At 40.4% G+C, this 6,560-nt stretch overlaps 1 protein-coding gene across 6 annotated transcripts in view; it reads left to right on the top strand.

Annotated features, from left to right (window-relative positions):
* PLA2G7 (phospholipase A2 group VII) overlaps positions 1-6,560 on the top strand; it is a 65,476-nt gene that overhangs the window by 3,238 nt on the left and 55,678 nt on the right. The gene's annotated exons all lie outside the window — the stretch shown is intronic.

Raw genomic sequence — 6,560 nt, 5'->3', positions numbered from 1 at the left:
ACTTCAAAAAATATTTATTGATCAGATCCTAAGTGCCAGGTACTGAGTACAGCACAGTTAGTAAGATAGATATGCTCTCTGCTCTCACAGTGCTCACATTCTAGAATTGAGGGATGAACAGGGTGAATTCATATAGTGAGAAGAAAAGCAAGCAGAGTGCTGCAGTATAGTGGTGTGTGTGTGTGTGTGTGTGTGTATGTGTGTGTTGGATATATGGGAGGGGCCTAGCTTCTTGGATTGGATTGTGAGGAGAGACTTCTCTGCAAGAAGGCCTGGAGATGAAACCTCAGGAAGATGGGCAGACGTTCCTGCAGAGGGAACCACAAGCACAAATGTCCTGCTCCTGGGAACAAGTGTAATGTGTTGCAGGCACAGTTGGAAGTCCAGTGTGGCTGGAGTTAGGTGAGGGAGAAGGAGAGTTGGAGGAGTGAACTTTAGGGGCAGGAGCCAGGTCAGGAAGACCCTCATAGGCCAAGGGAAACATTTGGATTTTACTCTTTACAATGAGAGAAGCCAAAAGAGAGTTTGAAGCAGAGATGTGACATAATTGATTTACTTTATAAAGAGATGACTCTGGGTGCTATGTGGAGAATGGATTACAGGGGAAGGAGAGGACAGAAGAAGGCCAGAAGCGAGTTTACTGATGGGGGGTGGTAGCAGTAGATGGGCGTAGGCTATTTTTTGGAGTTACAGTGGGAAGTTAATGTTTCTCTGTCTCTAATTTCCCATCTACAAAATGGGAATGAGATTGCTATACCTGGTCCACTTGTAAAAACTAATAAACAAATGAATATGCCCTGAAGCATAATGTAAGACATTATTACCATTATTATTTGCTCATATTGTATTACTTTGAATTCCCTGTGGTTTATTTTAAAATTTGTTTTAATAAATTTGATGTCTTATTATATTCTTTTCAGTAAACCTAATTTATTATACATAAAAGTATCTTTCTCTGTTCGGAGAACTGGAAACTCTTAACTAAGAGTTACCAATAAAAACAAGTCGTCACAAAATGCAGGGAAATTATTGCTAAAATAATAGCTGGCTTAATTTCAAAAGTTGAATATGCTCAGATAAAAATTCAAAAATAGAATAATTAAAGCTGGGAATGGGAAAAAAATATTTTGGACAGATTTGCCTTTGTCCTGGCTGTGGTCATGCAGATATCTGTGAGTGCAAAGATTTGTAGATAACTGTAAATATCTATATGGCAGCAGAATTTCTGGAGAAGTCTGTGGACCAGAGTTGAGTAGGGTTGTTTCCCTTAGTGAAGCATTCTCTCTCAGAGGAAGCTCTTGAATTTTCTCTCATTTATCACTAAGTTTTAGAGAGTCAGGAAGTTTTAAAGTTGTTTACCAACTAGGATAGTGACGTTCTTCGCAGAGACAGGACAAGTAACTGCCACAATAAGGCAACTCTATTTCTCTTTCCTGACTCACTTTGATGTGCAAGTTACTAGAAGGAGATATGCCTGCTTAGAGGAAAACAAGCTCTTCCTCATTTGTATTGTGGGCAGCGGAAATGTCAGCTCGTGACTTAATAGTCCCTAGGTCATGTTAACTTGCCAGATCCCCTTAATTATTTATTGGTCAGTGTGTCTGAATTTCAGCTTGAAGTGGCTAGTCTGGTGATTCAAATTGCAGACAAAATGTGATAGTAATTCTGGGATCTGTATGATTTATCTCTTGCCATATCAACCACCATATTTTTCTTAGGGCTGGAGAGTGGGGGTGTTTGGGTATCTTAAAGGGAGAGGTTACATCTCTCCTTGAAGCCAGAAATCTATTTGTTTCACTCATGTTTTGAAATGTTGAATTAGTTGCTCCTTTAAAAATCAGTGGATATTACATACAAATGTAATTTTCCAGTTTTTCTTGGAAACAATCAGATGATCTAGTGACATGGAGCTGCCATTCCTACATGGAAGCAATTAACTGGAATAGAGTGGTAGTTGCCTTCTTTGGATGGCCCAGTTTGCACCATCCAAATAGAATAAGGACAGTTCACACCAGTCCTTATTCTATTGCATGAACCTGTTTGATTCATTTAAATTACCTGTCTGGCCCTTGTAGACTTTTGATTTTTAACTTCAGGTTTAGGGCAATCAAGTGTAACCTGTCTGTTATACTTTCACCTTCATCTAATGCAGGAATCTATATTCCAGTATCCCTGCTGGTAGTCCCCAGACCTGTACTTTAACTGCTCCTCTGATAAAGAAGATAATGCTAATTGTTGAAAAGCTACTGTTGATGGAGCTGTACAGTCTGGGCCTACATAGAACATGTTTAGGAACTTTGCACAGGACTGTGGCTGTCACATGCAACCTAGGTTTTCCACATTAAAAGTAAACATTCCTCATTCCTTCAACAGCTCCTCATGTGACTTGCCTCCTTGTTCCCTCATCATTCTGGTTATTTTTGGGTTACTGTCCCTTGTCCTGAACCTTTATTTGTTAAAATCCTTAAATCCCCACCAATTCAATAAGATGTGGTCTAACTGGTGCAGAATGCAGTGGGAGGGTGGCCTCCCTTTCTCTATGATGTCATACTTTTGTCATGCAACTGAAGATGTCTTTAGATTTTTCCTGGCCAATCCATTGTGTTTTTAAATTTACTTTCAGGGCTTATTTTCCAGTTAGATTGTTCCTGAGAGTTTACAGGAGAACTGTTCAATGTACAGCTTGAGAGCAATGGTTTTCAGCTGAGGATGATTTATGCCCCCACTCCAGGGGACATCTGGCAATGTCTGGAGACATAATATTTAGTTGCCACAACTGGGGTGTGCTATTGGCATCTAGTGGGTAGAGGCCAGGGATGCTGCTAAACACCCTGCAATGCACAGGACAGCCCCCACAACCAAGACTTATCAGCCCCTAGTGTCAGCAGTGCTGAGCTTAAGAATTCCTACTTTAGGGTCAGGGTCTAGGTTCAGATCCTGGTTTAGCTACTTCCTATCCTTGTGAACTTGGGCACTTTATTTAACCTCTTTGTCTTCATTATCTCAACTGTATGTCAGAGAACTCTGAGGACTAAATGAGTTCATTCATATGAAATGCTTAGAAGGGTAACTGTATGTACAAACACTATCTTATTTTTCTACCATATTTTATTCATTTTGGTGTGTACATATGACATCAGATAAGTGGGTGGGTAAAGTTTGAGGGATAGCACTTCATTTCTAATCTTGCCTATGGGATGGGCACTAGTGCATTTGGACGTTTTAGGGAGCTAACAGCTTTTCTCAGAAATGCCTTCCCTCTATGGCCTCCATTATCATTTTTCCGGCTTCTTTTAGTATTTTCCTCCATATTGGGGCATATATGTCAGTTTAATACTGCATCCTCCTGGAGAATATGGACACTGAGTTCCTTTAGCAGGAGAGCATCTGTGCCTGTTGCTTGTACATCCCATTTCCGGTGTGCCCCAGGCTCCTCCACACCCCAGTCACCGTGGCTTGCACCTGCACAACAGATTCCTGGGGCTGTGTAGCAATTGGTAGACCTTGGATAATAATAATAGCATTTCTCCAAGGGCTCACATCCCCATAAGAACCCCATTATCAGGGTTCCCCTTTGACAGATGAGGAGAGAAAAGCAGAAAGTAGGTAAGAACTTAACTGAAGTCACCAAACTAGTAAGTAGCAGATTCAAGATTCAAACCTTGGCAGCCAGAAACTGGAGCTAAATTTCTAAACCACTTTATTATTCTGATACAGGTAAGTTTTCTCAAGAAGTATACCCATGACCTTAACCTAACCATCATGTAGCCATTTATGCATACAACACTCAACAGATCCAGTTACTCTTACTCTTACTATTGTGAGTGATATAGTTGGGGGACTGAGTCTGAGAGTAAGATCAGGAACTTACAGTATAGCAGCAAGCTGCCCATTGATCTTAGACAACTTTTACCTTTTATGACCTTTAAGCCATATAGAACACCAAACATTTGGACATTTGCACATGGGATGCAGATTAATTCCCATTTCCAAAATTGTGAGTAGAATCAACTAATTATATGTTACTTGCAGGTTTTGCATCTCATGCATCTGCCTCCCTAGAATGAAATAAATATTTCTTCCTTATTAAACAAGGATAGAGTTGCCCCAGCATTTTCTTAGACCAGGGTTTCTCAACCTCAGCATTATTGACATTTTGAGATTCCTCTATGTTGTAGGGCTGTCCTGTGCACTACAGGATGCTTAACAGCATCCCTGACTGCTACTCACTAGATGCCAGTAGCAGCCCCCTCCTGGTTGTGGCAACCAAAAATATCTCCAGACATTAATAAGTGTCTTCTTGGGGGGCAAAAATGCCTTAGTTGAGAGACACTGCTGTAGAGTGATGTTCTAGCCGCATTCTCCAGCCTTCATCCTATTGTAAAATATCCAAAGAAGATTTTATCTTCTTCAGCAATCATTTGGTCTGGTAATGGGTCAGTTTTGAGGTATTTAAGCCACTTTCTTTGACTTTAGTTGAAACTGAATTGGGCTATTATTTGCTTTTTGTCTCATTCAGTTACTTTATATGCTCCATATTAGTTTCCTATTGCTGCTATAAAAGTTTTCTACAAATTTAGTCACTTAAAGCAACACAATTTGTTATCTCATGGTTCTGAAAGTCAGAAGTCTGACATGGCCTTACTAGGCTAAAACAACAGGTTCAGTGAACCTTCAGAGGTCAGCTAGTCTGTGTTGCTTTCCTGAGGCTCTAGAGAGAATCTGTCTCCTTACCTTTCCAAGATTCTAGAGGCCATCCACATGTTATAGCTCATGCCCGCTTCCTTCATTTTCAAAGCCAGCCATGGTGGGTTGAGTTCTCACATCACATCATTCAGACCTCTTCTTCTGCCATCTTCTTATACTTTTAAGGACTCTTGTGATTACATTGGGTCAGATAATCCACGATAATCTCCCTATTTTAAGGTCAACTGATTAACATTAATTCCATTTGCATCTTAATTCTTTTTTGCCATGGAACATAACATATTCATATGCTCTGGGGTTTAGAATATGGGCATTTGGGTGGGAGTGCATTATTCAACCTGCCACATGCCCCCATTCCAAAGGTCAATCAGGAAGAATTTGGAAAGAGAGTACTGATACTTAACAAATGAGCATTTTCTTTTCTGACTCTTTACTAATAACACAAGAGCTAAGGCCCACCTGCCCTAATCTCTTGCCAGGACTGGGTTTTACTTGGATGGTTTATCTGTCAGCTTTTCACAGAGATTTCAAACTTGAGATTGGACATTTTATCTATTGTTTTGGTTTGTCTTTTGTTTCGAAAAGGGAAATGATGCCTGATGAGAATTTAACAGTGACAAATAGGGGAAATCAGGATTTGTGGCAGTTGTGTATGGAGACTACAACTGAGAAGATCTGAAGAACAGGTGGGGAACTGTGGTTTCAGTGGGAGAAATGAAGTCTGCAGGAGAGAGGCAGAAAGGTAGAATCCATTTAAATGGAATGTATTATCTGAGTGCTCATTGAAAGTCTTCTTGATTGCCAGGATGATATTTTATCTAGTGGTCAAGTGGCCAAATTGAAGATAGTTATTTTCAGGCCTTACTATTTGAAGAAAATCCTTGATTTTTAAAGTGAACATTCCCATTGATTTAGAATGTTGGTGGCTCATGCCTGTAATCCCAGCACTTTGAGAGGTAGAGGTGAGCGGATCACATGAGGTCAGGAGTTCATAAGCAGCCTGGCCAACATGGAGAAACCTTGTCTCTACTAAAAATACAAAAATTAGCCAGGCATTATGGTGGGTGCCTGTAATCCCAGCTACTCAGAAGGCTGAGGCAGAAGAATCACTTGAACCTGGAAGGCGGAGGTTGCAGTGAGCTGAGGTAGTGCTATTGCATTCCTAGGTGACAGAGACTCCATCTCCAAAAAAAAAAGTTTGTGTTTTTGTATTGACCAGTGATTGGGGTTATGGTAATAGATTTTCATACAATGTGATGATGAAGACGGCTGTATCAAGGGTTTTAGTGTAGTCCCGTTGGATTCTCTAGTTCTAAGAGAATGTCTAAAGTTACCATTAAGTTTTTCAGGGTCCTAGTTCTTAAATATAAATACATTTCTAGCTAACTCATATCCCATGGTTGAGAAAAAGGCACTTATCTGTGTAAAGAGAACTTTAAAAGTTAAAAGACTTCTTATGAATTATTCCTGTGTGTTCATATTCAGAAGCCTCTGTGGTCATTGTGATTATTACATGTTAATATGGTTCCTGGCTCATAACTCCCGTTGCCCTTGCTACAGTCTTTGGTTATAATATTGGAGTGCTTTAGACCTCAGGAGCAGGTCTCAGAAAGCAGAATCTTTCTCTCTGACCTTTTCCTGCCTTCCTTTCACCTGCCCAAGGCAGGACTCTAATCTGATTGTAGGTTATAAGACCCTTATTCAGGGAAGGGTCCTCTTACCCTGGAAGAAGGAATGCTGCACAGACAGACCAAGAAGAATCTGAACAGACAGGGCTTGCTGGGTTGCCCCTCTGAGTCTATTAGCATTAGAGCTTACCCTTATTGTCCAGTCATATTTCTACACAGCTGTTC

Source organism: Pan paniscus, chromosome 5, assembly GCF_029289425.2.
Source record: "Pan paniscus chromosome 5, NHGRI_mPanPan1-v2.0_pri, whole genome shotgun sequence".
NCBI classification, from domain to species: Eukaryota; Metazoa; Chordata; class Mammalia; order Primates; family Hominidae; genus Pan; species Pan paniscus.
This window is presented reverse-complemented; position numbering and strand designations above follow the sequence as displayed.